General features: G+C 43.2%; 1 protein-coding gene across 1 annotated transcript in view; it reads left to right on the forward strand.

Annotated features, from left to right (window-relative positions):
- LOC126418604 (PI-PLC X domain-containing protein 1-like) overlaps positions 1-20287 on the forward strand; it is a 425466-nt gene that overhangs the window by 73732 nt on the left and 331447 nt on the right. The window lies entirely within an intron of this gene.

The raw sequence follows: 20287 nt of genomic DNA on the forward strand, positions 1-20287 counted from the left end.
CTTACAAAGTGTCGTGTAACCTGCGGAACAACTGGTGTTCTACACAGTTATCCTCCTATCTGTTATTCAAAAATAAACAGTATTTATTGCAAAATTAAACATGTCAATGTTTAATTTAGTCTCTTTTCAAAAATGGTTGACATTTAATGTGGAGAATACAGCGGCGAAGGCGTGAGAGGTAAATCAATTGGCCTGTGCTTCAGAATTGTATTGAACAGGATTGTACTCAGGACGACGATCAGCAACATGTCTTTTTAAATTGTTTATGTATTAATCATTGTACTTCGATATCCACAATTTAATTTGCTCTCACTTACAAATTCATTAAGTTTTCAGTTTTCTGATGATTCCACTCCAAACACTTTTCGAGACAGAATGTAAATGAATTCACACGTCTGCTGGTTTCGCGCAGTGCGGCGCGTACGGTGTGTGCGCGGCTGCCTGTCTTTCAGTCGTCCGCTCGCCCACCAATTTAACGGACGCGTGAAGGGAATGCGTTGTTGGTGCCTCCGATTCTCAACATATTTTGATTTCTAAGCAAGAAACAGATGCAGTTCAGTGAAATTTTTCCTATTAAACTACCAACTACTGAGTAAGAAACATCTAATTTACAGGACTGCCTTTCATTTGCTATTGGACATAACCATCTGAGTTGATAAGGTGTAAGTGGGTGTGTTAATTTCTTTCTTATCTATAGTTGTGGTGACACAGAGCAGTAGTCATAAAAATATCACCATAAATAAAACTTTTATCCATAATGGATGAGTTCACTGCGACTGTGTCCATAAAGATTTCCTGAAATTGCTGCGACTGCTAGCCTTTCGTGGTTCTTTAGTTTTTATTTACCATGACTGGTTTCGAATAGCCTAGCAATACGTCATCAGATAGCCCACATTCGTTGCTTGCCTGGAGTATTGCGGTGTCGTATAGTTCTGGCAAGATATAAAAAAAAACATGTAACACAAAATATGACTAGAGCTGTTTACACCTTCACATCAACTTATCATTAGTATCCGTTGGCTTACTGCTGTTGCATTGGTCTGGAACACATTACGTAGCTTTCCCAGTAACGTTAATTTTACAGCACTTCACACACTTTGCTACAGGTCTTCGCCGGCCATCGGATCTCAGTTCGAAGCGGATCTTCACTGAAGACAGTTGTTCTCCAGTCAGTGAGATCCAGGCCGAAGACGTGTCTGGAGGCGGCCCGAACAGCGTGGGGTTCCAGCCTGGCGGTCGACCGCCATTCGGCCCGGCGAGCAGGGCTGACGGTCGGTGGTGCCACTTCGTTTCATAGCAGGACCGCTTTGGTTGTCATCCGTATCCGTCGACGATATTCTATTAGTTGCTCCTCAGGCAAGTCATCCTGGGCTCACACTTTAGCAAGTAGATTCTTTATAGATACGGCGAGAGTTTCTATTGCTCGTGATCGTGCTTGCCAAACCAAATCTTTGCCAAAAAGGTCGCCGGATGTCACCCAAATTGAGAACGTCTGGAGCATTATGGGCAGGGATCTCCAATTATCTCTGGATTTTGACGATTTAATCCGCCAGTTTTACAAAATTTTGGCACGGTATCCGTCAGAAGGACATCTAACAACCCTGTCAATCAATGCCAACCCGAATAACTGCCTGCACAAGGGCCAGAGGTGAACCAACTCGTTATTCACTTGCTCAATTTGTGAAGCTCCTTCTCTTGAACAAATCACCAAATTTTTCTGAAATTCAGAGGCTGTTGCACGCAGCGACCGTTATTTTGATTTGTAAATAACAGATTTCAGCTATCAGTTGTCCTTTGGAATATTTATTGGCAGATCTAGATTTCGGCTAGCAACTAGCCATTCTCAATGCACTATAGTTTTTTGGTCAATGCATGTAATTCCTGTTGGTCTGGCTTTGTACACAGTTCTGAAATTGTAATGATTTGTTTGTCTGCACAAGTGCATCACACTTATCGATGTCCGTCCCTATCGGATAATCCCGTCGTAGGCTTATCACAAATCTGATATGTTAACTTGTGACAGGTGCTCCTGCTAATATATTGGGCAAACAGGTGGGTACATTCAAATTCGATAGAAAGGGCACAGATACGCACTCCACTTAAGATAATTCACTATGTGTAGTTTTGTAGCCCACCTAACACAAAATAGTCATTCAACAGTACTCATGAAAATAAAAGACTATGTTCTACACGCTAGAGAGAAACGAATGAAACATTTAGAGATTTCCACCCATAAGAATAAGTCACCCCCACCAACTTAAAGAAACAAATTAACTTAGCAAAAATCTCTTTTTTCAAAATTTTAAAGAATATTTAAAGTTGAAAAACTAACAACCATGACAAATTACATCTTCCCTCGCACACCACCCACTGCAGATGCCGCTATTATTTAACATTCCATTAATAGATCCCACGTGCTAAGCTGTAATGTTTAATTCACAAGCAGTAATCAACGTTTATTAAACAAAACGAAACATGTCAAACGTAATTTCAATACTAAAATTGTAGATGAAGTGTTCTGAACTCTTAATTTGAAAGACTTTGTAAATAGTACATCTCAATTTTGAAACATGAATACATGTTACTATTGTAATAAGGAATGTAACATAACTCGATATATAGATATAGTGACACCAATGTGAAATGCGAAGGTTGAGCACAGGAAGTTCCGCCCCCCCCCCCCCCCCTCCCAACACAAATGCTTTGAACACAACGTCAGTCATGCTATTTGGTTTATTTACATTCTGTTAAGGAAGTGGAAGCAGCTAGCTGTGGCAAAGTTTGTTAAGTGCTATGGAGTTAACGTTAATAGGAAACATATATTATGTTTTCCAGAAAAGTGCACCAGGAGTAAACCAACGGATACTAATGACTGTAAATATTTCTTGTCACATTGGGTGCTTACATGTATCATTTTTGCATCTTACCGGAGCTATAGGACTCCCGAATTCTAGAGACAAGTAATAAATGTGTACCATTTGATGACGATTCGCTAGGCGATTCGCAACTGGACATGGCACATAAAAATAAAGAATCCAAACAGCCGATTGATTACAATAATTTATTGAAATCATTATTAAATTAAATGTATGCAGTTACCATATAAAAAAAATATAGTAGGCCAGAAGGGAATTCCGTAAATATTTCAAGCTGACTTTTTCACTGCCTGAAAAAAGTTACATACGCACATGTGTCTCATTTCAAACAAAGCCGTAATCGCGGTTGCAAGCTTGTTAAGTCGACGAAATTAAGGGTGAGGAAAATACTTGTAGAAATCTTTGAGGCATATTTGTTACGATGGGTGTTCAATAATTAATGCAACACATTTTTTCTCGTTCTGTTTCGGTTGAAAAAAATACGGAATTTGTTGCGGGACATCGTGAAATATCCCTGCTACAAACCCAACAGCCAGTGACGTTTCGGTAGGTGACGGCACTATAATAGCCTTCAAAATGGCGTCTGTAACGGAGGTGGGTTCCTAGCAGACAGCTGTCGTTGAGTTTCTTTCGACGGAAAACCGGAGAACCGCAGACATTCGTCGACGCTTGCAAAATGTCTACGGAGACCTGGCAGTGAACAAAAGCACGGTGAGTCGTTGTGCGGGGCGTCTGTCACAATCGCACCAAGGTCGCGCAGACCTGTCCGATCTCCCGCATGCCAGCCCGCCGCTCACAGTTATGACTCCTACAGTGTTGGAGCGTGCGGACACTCTCATTCGAGGCGATCGATGATTCACGGTCAAACCCTCGCTGTTCAGCCGGATGACACACTTGTACACCAGTTGGGACACTCAAAGGCTTGTGCCCGCTGAATTCCTCACCGCCTAACGGAAGACCACAAAGCGGGAGGGGGATCGTCTGCACGGAATTGCTTGCGCGTTGTGAGGGCGATCGCGACAGTTTCTTGTCAAACATCGTGAAACATGGACTGATCACTTCGAACCGGAAACAAAACGGCAAATCACCTCTCCTCCGACGAAAAAGTTCGAAGCACTTCGCAGCCAGTGAAGTCATGGCGACGGTGTTCTAGCGCTATGAAGGTGTGACTGTTTGATGTCCTTCCTCATGGTGCAACGATCAACTGTAAAGAGTGTTGTGATGCCCTCAGGAAATTGGAGAAACAACTTCAGCGTGTTGGTCGCCACAAAAGTGCAAACGAACTTCTACACGACAACGCAAGGCCCACTCAAGTCTGCGTACCCGAGAGGAGCTCGCAGACCTTCATTGTTCTTCGTCCAACCTGCTGCCCGGATCTCGCACCTCCTGTCTGAACCAATGAAGGACGCACTCCGCGGGAAGCAGTACGTGGATGACGATGAGGTTACTGATGGAGCGAGGCGTTCGCTCCAACGTCGACCAGTGGAGTCGTACCGTGTGGCCATACGCTTCCTCCCAGTGAGGTGGCGTAAGGCCGTCGCAATGAAAGGAGGTTATTTTGAAGAACAGGGTTCTGTAGCCAAAAGAGTGGGGAATAATATGGTTATTGGAATAAAAACAAATCTTGTTTCAGAAAAAACGTTTTGCGTTACTTACTGAACGCCTCTCGTATAATATCGTCATTAACATAAAAAGAGAAAATGTTCCCTTTGATCAGGTGAGGTGACTGGATCTGCTAGCGATCAAGGATACAAGAAATTTAACATGTGCATAGGTTTCTAAAGACTACGCTCAGATTTCGCTATGTGCCGCTGTCTGCCCGCCACGTTTTACCAGGGCGCTCGTGCTGGTGCTCGCCAAACCGCCTCCTGAACACGTCTGATGCAGACGGGTAGCCGGTGACGGCACTGCTCCCGTGAGTCTTAGAACACATTACAGAATGAAATTTTCACTTTGCAGCGGAGTGTGCGCTGATATGAAACTTACTGGCAGATTAAAACTGTGTGGCGGACCGAGACTCGAACTCGGGGCAATTCCCCCAGCTGTGAGGACGGGTCGTAGCTCAAATTCTAGAGCACTTGCCCGCTAAAAGTTCGGGTCTGGGTCCGGCACACAGATTTAAATCGGCAGGAAGTTTTAGAACGCATTAATTCATTGCTTGGACTCAATGTAGCAATTCTTCTATGTGGCACACACTTCCACACTGCCTCGCAAAGAAAAGCGCACACACCTAGGTTTGATTTGTGGTGAACAGGAAGCTGAAAGGTGAGTCATCTGCTGCACTGTTGAAAAAAAAAATTATGTAAGCAAAGCAAAGCTGCATCCTTTGCTGAAGTATGAAACGTCCCCTTTGAACAATTATACACGACTGTCCTTAAACTGACACGCAATATTTTGTTAGCGCAACGCAATCTGACTTTCAAAATTCCCTACAAAAGAATGGCCCTGACTAACATTAAACTATACCTTTCACAAATCACTTACCTCACAAAAATCTTCGCTGCTCAAGCTACTGCAATACAGCGAGCGCCACTACTGCCAGCTAAATAAAAGATTCAAACTATGGAAGGCACTAACTACTGATAGGGATAGTTAGCAAATGAAAGATATTAATAGAGAACAAACAATGTATTTACCTTGATATCATCATATATAAATATAGCAGTTCATGACAAATTTCAAAACTCCGCCATCTCTCTCCCCACATCCACCACTGCTGGCGGCTCACCTCCAACTGCGCAACGCTACGCGCTGTTCACATCCAGCTGCCGCTGCCCAACACTACAATGGCAGACAACAATGCAAACTAGCCACAGACTGCACACAGCACAGCCAGTGATTTTCATACAGAGGTGGCGTTACCAATAAAAAAACCTAAACAGCCTACTTACATAGGAACCTAAACAGCCTACTTACATAAAGAAAACATAAACAGCCTACTTACAAGTAGTGTTATTTTTTGCATAATTAATAAATAATTATTAATAATAAATTATTGTATGTGATCGTTTGGGATGTCAACAGTCTCACCTGTCTCTTCGTTATTGGTCACATTTCTTACGATTTTCGAAGCTAAGTAATCAGTACGTGTTGTTCGAGAAAACTACAGTTGATCATCGTTACAAAGTGAGATTAGTAATCTGTAAGCTGAGGGAATCAAAAACTGGTATTATGAAATTGTCGTCAATTTTTGAAATGTATCCCTAAACGAACTCTAGTCTTTCGAAATCTTCTGTAGTCGGCCACAAGGAATTCCTGAATCATATTCCATTTTGGAGATTTAAAGTGTCAAGAAGATCATGCTCTTGGCTATTTCCTCCTTTAAGAAACCTTAGAATCCACCAAAGTTTATGAGCAACACTGTTACTTTTTGGTTGGTGCACTTTAGGTTATACATTGCTGTGCAGGAAATGTAGCTATGATATCAATAAAATTGTTCGCGATCGTAAATGATCTATATCTCTTTGTCGCCAGTGGAGAGTCGTCCATTGTCTTACGTATAATTTCAAAGTGCACAACTAAATAATATCTGAATATACTAAGGTCTATCGACACTGTGGAACGCGCCGAATATATTCCACCTGTCGTCGGTGCATTGAAGAAAGTGGAGTGTTCGCTTGCGCTTTCTTTGAGCAGCCATTCCCCGAACCGTGCAAAGTAGTTCCAATTGGTGTGCATTCAGGCAACTGGAGCAAGTCGAAATTGCAAGTCGCGCATTTATTTTACTGTACTGTCATTTTAAAAAAGGAAGAAGCCGTCGTCATTGTGTAACCTGAGCATTCAAAGACAGGCAATATATGGCGGATAAAATCTTTTGTGCGAACCACTTGCTGGAAAGAATGGCAGTTCCAAAATTTTTATGGAATGTCGTTCAAAGACCTTGAACATCTGCTGAACCACGCATAGTGGACACAAATTCTACAACTGCAATATCTCGCAAATAGAGTCTGGCAACAACTGTACGCTCCGGGGCAACTGGAGATTCTTTAACGAGTTTGGTATGGCTCAAAATGGTTCAAATGGCTCTGAGCACTATGGGACTTAACATCTGAAGTCATCAGTCCCCTAGAACTTAGAACTACTTAAACCTAACTAACCTAAGGACATCACACACATCCATGCCCGAGGCAGGATTCGAACCTGTGACCGAAGCGATCGCGCGCTTCCAGACTGAAGCGCCTAGAACCGCTCGGCCACAGTGGCCGGCAAAGAGTTTGGTATATGTTATCTGATCCAAAGTATTGAGAGACTCCTATGTAATGTAGAATTGACCACTAGGTGTTTCGAAAGTATAAAAAGAGGCGAGGAGTATTTTGTTACCAGTTGAGAAGTAGGAACAGCAGAAGCATCCACGAGGATATCTCTCTGACTTCGAACGTTAACTAGTCGCTGGAAGTTATCTGAGTAACGGATCCATCACGGACATTTCGATGCTTCTAAAACTGCTCAAGTGGACTCTCTGTGATGCGATAGTGAAGTGGAAATTCGAAGGAACAACCACACTAAAACAAGACTAGGTAGATCACATGTACTGACGGACGGGGATCGCGTAGTATTGCGGAGCACGGTTGTAAAATACTGTAGGAAACCGGCGGAAGGAACCACGAAGGAACCACTATTGAGTTCCAGAGCGCCACCAGCAGGCCAGCCGCAGAGAGTCAGAAGGGATTCGATACAACGGTCGAACGGCGCCACGTAAGCCACGCACTTCTGTGGTCAGTTCTAACAAGGGAACCTCCCCATCGCACCCCCCTCAGATTTAGTTATAAGCTGGTACAGTGGATAGGCCTTGAAAAACGGAACACAGATCAATCGAGAAAACAGGAAGAAGTTGTGTGGAACTATGAAAAAAATAAGCAAAATATACAAACTGAGTAGTCCATGTAGAAGATATGCAACATTAAGAACATGGTGGGCTCAATTGCGCCGTGGTCTCGTGGTTAGCGTGAGCAGCTGCGGATCGAAAGGTCCTCGGTTCAAGTCTTCCCATGAGTGAAAATTTTACCTTCTTTATTTTCGCAAAGTTATGATCTGTCCGTTCGTTCATTGACGTCTCTGTTCACTGTAATAAGTTTAGTGTCCGTATTTTGCGACCGCACCGCAAAACCGTGCGATTAGTAGACGAAAGGACGTGCGTCTCCAATGGGAACCGAAAACATTTGATCGCAAGGTCATAGGTCAACCAGTTCCTCCACAGGAAAACACCTCTGGTATATTTTATACGACACTGGTGACGGCATGTGCATCACATGATAGGAATATGTTGTCGACCCACCTAACTTGTACACTTGGCGAATGGGTGAAAAGATTCTTCTACCTTGCCCGATTTAGGTTTTCTTGTGGATGTCATAATCACTCCCAAAAAAGTGATGAAAATATAAGAGTTTGTCACATAAACTGCAACAAATAAATGCAACAGTTTCACAGTCTCACAGTTTTCCCTGTGCTCTGTCAAAACATTTGTTTTTAACGTTTTCAAATTCTTCCGCGTGTAGACCGTCAAATCCTGCATATGTCCAAGCAAATCTGAACATGAACTGGAATTTTGGAGAGCGAAGTTGATTATGTGTGAGTACCTGAACTTTGATAATTGTCTCAAAATAAAAAATTAAATTTCTCACTCGAGGGAAGATTTGAACCAGGAACCTTTCGTTCAGTAGCTGCTCACGCTAACCACGGGACCACGGCGCTACTAAGCCAAGAATGTACATGATGTTGCTTATCTTTCGCATGGACTACTCAGTTTGTATATTTTGCTTATTTTTTTCGTAGTTCCACACAACTTCTTCCTGTTTTCTCGATTGATCTGTGTTCAGTTTCTCAAGGCCTATCCAATGTGCCAGCTTATAACTAAATCTGAGGGGGGTGCGATGGGGAGGTTCCCTTGTAAGCAACGCTCGAGGCGCTGTAGAGGGCGGCGCCACTGGACCGTGGATGGCTGGGAACGAGTGACTTGGACTGGTGGATGACGCTACAGGCCGACGGAAGGCGATGAGTTTGGCGAGTGCCTGGGGAACGTCCCTCCCCTGCCACCGTGTCTAACGGCAGCACTGAGGGACGGAGGAGGTGGCGTTACGCTAGTAGGGTGTTTCTCGTGGTTAGGTTGTGGCCCGCTTATTACACATAACAAAATGCCATATGCAGAAGAATACGAACACGTTTCCACCACTGTGTACTGCGTACAACACAGCAATAATCATACAATGTAGGCTTTCACGGTCGGCGTCTTCTTCGGTTAAAAATTCCGGGTTGCGAGACCGTGGTCTGTGTTCTACTGGGTAACTGCTTCCTGACGTTTCGTCTGCACCTGCGGGAGACATCTTCCAAGGTAAAACGGCTACTAAGGCTCGAGGGGCTCTCGTATTTATAGAAAGCATATACGACATCACCGTACGTCACGTGATGCCGACAGTCTATCTCTGGATACGACATCAATCTCGATTAAAAATAATCGATTGGTATTCCGTTGGCGCAAAGTCGCAACCTATATTTTATCTAACTTCAAACCTTCTTTCTTTCTACAAAAATTACTATGGTGTTCATGAATCTCTATTGCATCTCCATTGCGTGATGATAATGCGATGTCCTTGCTGAAACTTTCGTCTCAGTGAATTTTGTATTGTGGTTTCAATATCGAAAAACATTTTCCGCTATGGTCGATTTTTCGGCATGTCCCAGACGACAGTTCGTTTTGTGTTGGAATGTGTGGGCGTTGACACTTCTTTCCGTGGTTCCAATATACACTTGTCCGCGACTGCACGGAATTTCATATACCCCAGTTGTTGCTAGCGGGTGCCGTGCACCTTTTGCCCTTCTTACATATTCATTTACCTTCTTCTTGTTTACACCCCATACTTAGCCACAACTTCCCGATACTTTCCGTAAATTTATTAATTAACGACAGAAAAACTTTTCCAGATGGCGACCATTGTTGTTCAGTACTTCCGGCTTCTTCTCTTTTTTGTTGGAGTGCTCGATCAATCTCCGTACTAGCATATTCATTTTTCTTGAAGGTCGATCGTTAGCGATTTAATTCATCATACAAATAAGCCGGCTCGCCGATTTTGTTGGCTCTCTCCACTAAGGTTCTAATGACACCTCTTGTTTGTGTAGAAGTAGATTGATGGTTTGATTCCTTGTGGAGGTGTCGATTGATGTGTGTGACTCTTCTGTATAGCTTATGGCCCAGAGTCCCGTCCACCCGTTTGATTACATATGTACGCAGAAAATTAAGTTGACGATTGCTCGCATCCACCATCGTAAGCTGTATCTTTGGGTTAATACCATTCAGATGCACCAAGAAGACATCCAGCTCCTCTTCATCGTTAGGCCATACTACAACGGTGTCGTCCACATAGCGGTACCACTTAGGTGGCCTTTTTCTGGCCGTTCTACAGCGCCCGCTGTTCGAAGAACTCCATAAATAAATTGGGATTTGTTCGCAAAATTCATTGCTGTTCTGGAAGTAAGTTGTGATAAGGCAGTGTCTAAATAAAGCCACTATTTCAGTCAGAAAAATATACCTTCTTTTACAGGAACTATAGTAAACAGGGACATTACATCAAAGCTAACAAGCCTATCACTTGGGCGTCCGAAGAGAAAGAAGGCCGTTTTGCCACTTCATTGGTGATTCTCAAAACTTTCGTTGTAGCATCCTTCAGAAGCTTTTTATAAACAATGGAATCCAAAAGGCCACCAATCTCCTTGTGGTAGTTTTCGCTCTTCATAAGAACTTAAGCATTTCCTTTGTCAGCTGTTAAGTATAGTGATGCTCTTATAAGGAAGCAGTTTTCTACATCCACCCAGGCTCTCAGCCTGGAAGTTTTAACTGAAGGAACAGTTCGGAGACGATGACAACAGAGCCTATCACAGGCGACATCTGTGAAGCAATAGTCTGTGGTCAGTAACATTCTCTTTATGGAGTGGCCTGCATAGATTCCCGACTTCAGCCTAGTGGAACGCCTTTGGGATAAGTTACGACGTCCGCTCCAGGCCCCAGACATCGCTACCTTCTCAGTTTGTGATCTCGAGAAACAATAGGCTACCATTCCTTCACAGACACTCAGACACCTCACTGAATGTGTTCCCAGCAGACCGCGTGTTAGTGTCCGCTTGTATGTGCCCGATTACATAGATGGCACCCAAAATATATCCTCGTCGAAGTTTACATTATTTGTGAGCTGAGGCTTTCCTTGGTTATTTGCTGCTTCCAAGATTTTCTGATGTACTGCCCGATCCGACTGTCGAGAGTTCGCGATATTTTGGCGGACAACCGTTCCGCCATCATCAGCCGGTGCTGATGGATTGTCATGTCTCGCTCGCTTCTCTGTGTTTTCATCCCACAGAAGCACTGAAGTACCTTGCCCGTCTGACTCGTAACATGGCTGAATGATGTTTGAAAATTACTTTTGTTTGTTTACCTAAATGGTTCTGAGCACTATGGGACTTAACTTCTAAGGTCATCAGTCCCCTAGAACTTAGAACTACTTAAACCTAACTAACCTAAGGACATCACACACACCCATGCCCGAGGCAGGATTCGAACCTGCAACTGTAGCGGTCGCGTGGTTCCAGACTGTAGTGCCTAGAACCGCTCGGCCACCGCGGTCGGCTTATCTAAATGATCGTTTGTATGGATTAAGTCTGTAATCTGTTACGCCCTAAATTGTCCGGTTAAAATCTAAATCTAAAATCTAACTGATGAACAAGGTGGTGGGTCAAAGTGGACGCTCTCTCATAGAGAGTATCTGACTATGTAAGGATCGATGGTTCGCCTAAGAGGTCTTTAATGCATCTGTTAGGTGTGTAGCGGTCTGTGTCTGCAATGGTGCGCGGAATTCTATTTTGAAGCGTCTGAAGTTTGTGCAGATGTGTGTCTGCAACCCTTAACCAAAATTCAGATCCGTGTAAGATATCTAGAAGGATTACAGCTCTCTATAACATTAACTTTGTCCTACAATAAGCTTGCCACCCTTGAGTTTGGGACCTACTAACTTGCATGGAGAAAGTTAAGCCTCTATCGAGCAGAATGACAAGAGAGATCGGTGAGTCAATGTACTGTAGTTCCCTGCTGACCACAGGTTTCTGTCTATCAGATGAGATCAACTTGTTCATGAATAGAGATTTCTGGATTTATCTTAATCTTCCAGACGTCCCACCACTTGACAATTTCGTCTAGGTACTCCTGTAACGTCCTAGAGATGAAGCTGAAGTTGCAGTTGCTTTTGTAGATCGCCATATCATCGGCAAATAGCGCTATTTCACCATCTATCAATTCTGACCTGTCGTTGGTGTATAGTGAGTATAATATGGGGCCTAGAACCGAGCCCTGCGGAACCCAGTCTTAGAATGCTTGATCGTTTCGACGTGTTTTTATCGCCTGACGGAATATTGCTTCTCCACCAAGAACGGATTACTAGTGCTGATAACGTGTCTTGGAATGTCTAACTGGGATCATTTGTAAGTTAAGCCACTATGACAGATTTGTCAAAGCCTTCTTGATGTCGAGGAGGACCACTCCTGTACTCTGTTTCGCGTCTCTCGCCCTGCACATGTTTTCCACCAGACGCAGGTCTTGATGGATGGTGCTATGTTCTGGAAGGAAGCCAAAGTGCTCAGGTTTGATTATGATGTTGTCACATACGAATTTGGTGGGATCTCTGCGGATAAGACTTTCCAGTACTTTCTCTACAAATAGGTCGATAACTTTGGGGTAGGATGGGGTTCTTATCGGATTTAGGTAATATTATGACCTGAACAGTGTTCCAGGGAAGTAGACTAGAGAGAGTCATTTGCTTATAAAGTGGTGAGGCAGGTGACTGCGGTAGGAGATAGGTGCTTTAGGTGTGGGACGCAGACGTTATCAGGATTTATTTTTCCGCAGTCGTCCGGTGTTGGCACACACAAAGCGATTTAAAACGAGTGAAAAATATGTCTGTAATGTCTCTTGCCTCAATTGAGCTACTCGTCCGACTATTATTCTCTCCTGTCTATCACTCTCGTCATAATAGGCGACATGAATTCGGAATTGTGACTCTAGCGATGTCGCCAGTACCCTTAGTTTCTCCTCGTGTAATTATACCAGTCCCTGTTGACCTCAGAGTGGCCTGCCTATCCTGCGAATAGCCTTCTGCACTTTCATGATCTTCCAAACATTGTTCATGCATGTCCTTCTCGGCATTTCAGAGCCGCTCTTCCCAGAAGAGCCTTCTGTACTATTGCAGCCTCGGCTTCAAGCCACCTAAGCAAGCGACCATCGGCGGAATCACGGTAATGTTGCCAATTTTTCCTCATGTGCCATTTAGAGGTCCCACCAAGTTCGGTGGTCAGTCCAGTGCTTGTCTCTTGAGCACAGGTCCGGAGCGTCGTCGTAAATTACTGGACTGCTTTCATTTCTGTTTCACTCCGCGTTTGCTGCATGTCCTCCAGGTGGTGTCGTACAACGGTAGTGTATTGTTCCCAGTATAACGTTACGCCTATGTAGGAGAGTTAATCGGCCGCCTAGAAGGGTGGGCACATAGAACATTTATAAACATTGTAAAATAACTTACTACTGTATGATTTGTTAAGTTGTTTGAGGCCATTTATCTGAAGAGATGTTTTAAAATTTTCCATGGACTTTATACACTCTAAGGGAATAAAAATAACGACGCACCATGAAGGAATTATCCAGATGGGCGGAAATCGGTAGCTGTGAGTATGTGCACAGAGGAATAAAAGAGAACAATTTCAGAAAAAATTGGATTATTCATTCAAGAGAAAGTGTGCTGGCGTAAGCTGTCGCCAGCACTGCAGTCGGCAAACAGGCTGCGCGAAGATCGGTATCAGGGAAGAGGCCAAAGACAGACTGGCAAGTAAAACACTGCCAACACCCTCTGGGCCGACAGTATTCACATAGCGACCAGAGTAGTGTTCATAGCGGGCTTGTACTTCAGATGCAGTGAGGCTAACATGGACAATTATGGAAGAGCTTGTACCACAACACCTGGACTATCTTAAGGAGCTTCCCGTTTAAGTTGATAAAGAACCCTGTTAATACGTGCATGCAGTTTGTGTTATAGTAGAGGATAACGACCAGCAAAGAAAGAGATGACACAAAGTAAAGAACTTCACAAATTGAGCAGGTTAATAGAGAGGATATAAAATGTAGACTGGCAATGGCAAGGAAAGCATTTCTGAAGAAGAGAAATTTGTTAACATCGAGTATATATTTAAGTGTCAGGAAGTCGTTTCTGAAAGTATTTGTATGGAGTGTAGCCATGTATGGAAGTGAAACATGGACGATAAATAGTTTGGACAAGAAGAGAATAAAAGCTTTCGAAATGTGGTGCTACAGAAGAATGCTGAAGATTAGATGGGTAGATCACATAACTAATGAGGAAGTATTGAATAGGATTGGGGAGAAGAGAAGTTTGTGGCACAACTTGACTAGAAGAAGGGATCGGTTGGTAGGACATGTTCTGAGGCATCAAGGGATCACCAATTTAGTATTGGAGGGCAGCGTGGAGGGTAAAAATCGTAGAGGGAGACCAAGAGATGAATACACCAAGCAGATTCAGAAGGGTGTAGGTTGCAGTAGGTAGTGGGAGATGAAGAAGCTTGCACAGGATAGAGTAGCATGGAGAGCTGCATCAAACCAGTCTCAGGACTGAAGACCACAACAACAAACAAATAACTCGCTGGTCCACCTCTGGCCCTTATGCAAGCAGTTATTCGGCTTCACGCTGATTGAGAGAGTTGTTGGATGTCCTCTTGGGCATACCGTGCCAAATTCCCCACAATTGGCGTGTTCGATCGTCAAAATCCGAAGCTGGTTGGATGACCCTGCCCTTATTGCCCCAAACGTTCTCAATTGGCGGCAGGTCCGGTGACTTTGCTGGCCAAGATATGGTTTGGCAAGCAAAAAGACAAGCAGCAGAAACTCTCGCCGTGTGCGGGTGGGCATTATCTTGCTCATATGTGAGCTCAGGATAGCTTGCCACGAAGGGCAAAAAAACAGGGCGTAGAATATCGTCGAATTACGTCTGTACTGTAAGAGTGGCGCAGATGACAACCAAAGGGGGGTCCTACTGTGAAATGATCACTCCTGGTTGTTGGCGTGTGATATTCAGGCTGGAATCCCACTGCCGTCCAGAGCGTCTCCAGAAACTTCTTCGCCACGCATCACGACTCAGTTCGAAGCGGGACTCTTCACTGAAGACATGTCTACTCCGGCCAATGAGATTCCATGCCGAATGACCCCGACACCACTGCAAACAGGCTTGTTGGTGTACAGAGAGGTCAACGGCAATGGGCGCAAGGGGTGCCGTGATCTCGGCCTCCTTTCTATGAGCACCTCGTTAATGGTCCTTGTGGTCACTAAAGCACCAGCTGCACGCCGGATCGATGATGATGATGATGATGAATCTGGGGCTCTGAGTGTCTCTCTGGCGATTCCATTGCTCTCTAGGTCGACTGCCTCCTTATAGATGCTGCGTTCAGCCATGGTTCACCCACTCCTGGCATTGTGGTCCAATAGTGGCATCGCTCCTGTTCAGACGACGAGCGATTCGTCGAGCATTCCAACTGGAATCTTTGAGGCCAAGTACAGGTCCTCCCTAACTGCTGACACCTGTGTGTATTGTTCACGTATCTGTCTGTATAGCTACTGTCCAGCTGAGTCTACCGAATAAAAGACACAAAGATTTTATACAGTGATATCGACATGTTTTTCGTTTACTATTCTTGTCAGCTACGCGGTGAAATTGCTCTACAGATTCACGCATTCATTCATCGGCCGCCAAAGTCTACAATTTTGCATTTCCCGCCGATACCTGTATCAATATGAAGTTGTGACCAATTTTCATAACTGCTACATAGTGCATCTTTTTTGTCTTATTTTTCTTTGACAGCATTTTTCTGATTTGGAGAATCACAAGTGAATGGGTTTTAAGACCTTTCAGCGAATGAAGGAGTATTTTCAGATAGTGAAGGTCAAGGCAAAGCAAAGAACTAACGATATTTTGGGGAAAGATTGGTGACGAGTATCTATTATTACCAGAAAAGTCGTTAAGAATACTTATTCCTTTCGCTAAAATTTGGTGGTGTTAAAGTAGATTTGTGACTATGGTGGCAATGAAAACAAGAGCATGGAACCTGCTGACGGTGAGACACAATTTACGATGTGCATTACCCGAGATCAAACAGAATATAAAATAGGCCATTAGAAATGAGTAGTCCCAACCATCTCACTGACTTTATTATTTATTGGTTTAATGAAACACAAAAATACGTGACTTTTATTTGTTGAACGTTGATGAAAAATTATGTACTTTCCAAACAATTTTTGTTCCAATCGGAACCGTAGTTAGAGATTGAGATTGAACTCTGCTAGTTTCTATACGATGCCGTTTAGAGTAATGTTCCCCGAAAATTTGTAAACCACTGGAACAGAAACTTTTGAAAAAATGTTGAAATGTGTGTGAATCCCTAAGGGACGAAACTGCTAAGATCGTCGGTCCCTAGACTTACAGACTATTGAAACTAACTTATGCTAAGAACAACACACACATACCCATGCTCGAGGGAGGACTCGAACCTCCGGCGGGAGGAGCCGTGCAATCCGTGACATGACACCTGAAACCTGCGAGGCGAAACTTTTAAAATGCTGAAGGTCAGTGAATCAGATAATTGATGAAAAGGTGATGACTCAGACTGAGAAAAAAGAGGTTCATGGGATAACTAAAAAGAGATCTTTTTGTAGGACACATACCGAGGCATCAATGCATCGTCAATTTGGTTGGTTGGTTGGTTGGCTGGGGGAGGGGGCCAAACAGCGAGGTCATCGGTCCCTTCGCATTAGGGAAGGAAGCCGTCTCTGCCCTTTCAAAGGAAGCATCTCGGCATTTACCTGAAGCAATTTCGTTAAATCACGGAAAACCTAAATCAGGATGGGCGGACGCGGGTTTGAACCGTCGTCCTCCCGAATGCGAGTCCAGTTTGCTAACCAATGCGCCACCTCGTTCGGTGTTAATTTTGTAAAGGAGAGAAGTGTAAAGGGTAAAACTGCAGGGGGAGATCAAGACTGGAATACAGTAAGAAGTTAACATGTTCGTGGCCTGCAGCAGTTATGCAGGGCGAGTAGGTCTGCGTGAAAGTCTTCGGATCACGCACTAACAGCAGCTTAATGTACTATCTTTGACCAAACATATTAAACTTCAAAAAGTAAGTTGGGCATTATGATGGTAGGTCAAGTAACTTTTATGGAATGATGCACAAAATTTCAAAGTGACTCGCGTCAATTACATGACACTATTTTTGGTCAAATGTGAAGCAAAAATCCTAGAAATAACGCAATGGATTTTTGCCAGAATTTTCATAACCAAGTGAAGAACGAGAAATGGACAAATGTTGTATCAAACTGACCAGCGTGGAATCCCTTAACCCAAAACGCGGTAGGCCCAGGAAAGCGAGGAAGGGCGAACCCGGAATAGCAGCGTCATTTGTCGATTGAATGGTTATATGTATTTTACCACCACATAATAGCCTGAAAAAATACAATAATCTCAAATAATTATGAGTGACAGGGTAAGGTTAAAGAGCTGCTTACAGCAGTAATATATTCTGGCAAACGATTTTACCTCAACAAGCCACGAAACACAGCGCCAGAATTAATATAAAAAAAGTAAAAAAAGTTGTTGATCACAAAATGGAAAGTGCAAGTGATATATGCGATGTGATAAATGTGGATGAAAGAACGCCAGAAATCGGCCAGCTGGAGTATGGAAACTAACGAATACACCTCCAGGACCACACACGTGAGTTAACAGCGCTGAAAATCACCACTGATGTGGCTTCCCAAATAAAAGAAGCGAAAGGCGTATTGCTTTACGAGATTAGTTGCATTGACGGTAAATACCTCCAAGAAATAAAAAAAAAAATTGAAAAACTTCTTTCCTTATAAAACAGAAGCTGCTCAAATGGCAACAGCCAAGATATCGTTAAGACAATTTTAAAAAAGGTCAGTTAAGGGCTTCAAAGGATTTTCGGAAAACTAATTAAATTTACTCTTCTGTTTTAATCAAACAGGCCTTTAACACGCAAATACACGGCTAAAATTAGCATTAAATCTACTGAAAATTTTAGCAAGTACGAAAACAGCAAAACGGGTTGCGGTTGTCCATACATGAGCCAAATGTAATTCCAGCTTAGGCTCAAACCAGTAATTACGTATAAATGATTTGGAAATATTCGTATAACACAATAATAAAGACAGTAGCTTGTGCTTAAGCAAGTTAAAAAAAATTACCTACCCAAAATTCATAACATGGGGAATACTAGCATATTCCAAAGGTGATGTACAAGTTTAAGTAAAACTTGGTTACTCTTCAATTCACACTTAAGTGCCTGGCAAAGGGTTCATCGAACCATTTTATACTGCTTACCTTTCTCATACTACTTATCTACCATTCCACTCTCGAATGGCGCTTGGGAAAAAGAAACACCTAAATCTTTCCGTTCGAGCTCTGATTTCTCTTATTTTATTATCATGAACATTTCTCGCTACGTAGGTGTGTGTCAACAACATATTTTCGCATTCGAAAGAGAAAGTTGGTGATTGAAATTTCGTAAATATATCTCGCCTTTGTTTCAGTGACTGCCACCCCAACTCGCGTATCGTATCAGTGACACTCTCACCCCAATTGCGTGATTATACGAAACGAGCTGCCCTTCTTTGCACTTTTTCGATGTCCTCCGTCAATCCTACCTGATAAGGATCCCACACCGCACAGCAATATTCCAGCAGAGGACGGACAAGTGTAATGTAGGCTGTCTCTTTAGTGGGTTTGTCGCATGTTCTAAGTGTTCTGCCAACAAAGCGCAGTCTTTGTTTCGCCTTCCCCACAGTATTATCTATGTGGTATTTCCAATTTAAGTTGCTCTTAATTGTAATTCCTAGGTATTTAGTCGAATTAACAACCCTTTGATTTGTGCGATTTATCGTATACCCAAAATTAATCGGATTTCTTTTGTACCCATTTGGATACTTTTCTTTGTTTAGTGCCAATTGCCACTTTTCACACCATACAGAAATTCTCTCTAGATCATTTTGTAATTGGAATTGATCTTCTGATGATTTTACTAGACGGTAAATTACAGTGTCATCTGCAAACAATCTAAGGGGGCATCTCAGATTATCACCTAGATCATTTATGTAAATCAGGAACAGCAGAGGGCCTAGGACACTACCTTGCGGAACGCAAGATATCGCTTCTGTTCTACTCGATGATTTACCGTCTATCACTACGAACTGTGACCTCTCTGAGAGGAAATCACGAATCCAGTCACACGAATAAGACGATATTCCATACGCAAGCAATTTCATTAACAGTCGGTTGTGATGAATGGTATCAAAAGCTTTCTGGAAATCAAGGAATAATGAATCGGTCTGAGATCCCTTGTCGACAGGACTCATTACTTCATGGGAATAAAGAGCTGGCTGAGTTGCAGAAGAAAGATGTTCTCTTAATCCGTGTCGGTTATGTATCAATAAGTCATTTTCTTCAAGGTGATTTCATAATATTCGAATGCTCCAGAAGCCTGCTGCAAATTGAGGTCAGTGATATGGGTCTGTCATTCAATGGGTTACTCCTATTTCCTTTCTTGAATATTGATGTGACCTGTGCTACTTTCCAGTCTTTAGGAACAGACCTTTCGTCAAGTGAGCGGTTGTATATGATTGCTAAGAAAGGCGCTATTGTGTCTGCATACTCTGAACGGATCCTGATTGATATACCAGCTGAACCGGAAGACTGCCTTTCTTATGGGTTGTTTCGCAACACCTAAGATATCTACTTTTATGCACTCGTACTAACAGCTGTTCTGGTTTCGAATTCTGGAACATTTACTTCGTCTGCTTTCGTGAAGGAATTACGGAAGACTGTATTTAGTAACTCCGCTTTAGTGGCACCATCTTCGGTAACATTTCCATCGCAATCGCGAAGTGATGGTTTTGACTGTTTTTTGCCACTGGTGTACCTTACATACGGCCAGAATCTCTTCAGGTTTTCTACGATATTTTGACACAGTGTTTCAGTGTGGAAACTACACTACTGGCCATTTAAGTTGCTACATCAAGAACAAATGCAGATGATAAACGGGTATTCACTGGACAAATATATTATACTAGAACTGATATGTGATTACATTTTCATGCAATTTGGGTGCATAGAGCCTGAGAAATCAGTACCCAGAAAAACCACCTCTGGACGTAATAACGGCCTTGGTACGCCTGGGCATTGAGTCAAACAGAGCTTGGATGGGGTGTGCAGGTACAGCTGCCCATGCAGCTTCAACACGATACCACAGTTCATCAAGAGTAGTGACTGGCGTATTGTGACGAGCCAGTTGCTCGGCCACCATTGACCAGACGT

This window comes from Schistocerca serialis, chromosome 9, assembly GCF_023864345.2.
Source record: "Schistocerca serialis cubense isolate TAMUIC-IGC-003099 chromosome 9, iqSchSeri2.2, whole genome shotgun sequence".
In the NCBI taxonomy this organism is placed as follows: domain Eukaryota; kingdom Metazoa; phylum Arthropoda; class Insecta; order Orthoptera; family Acrididae; genus Schistocerca; species Schistocerca serialis.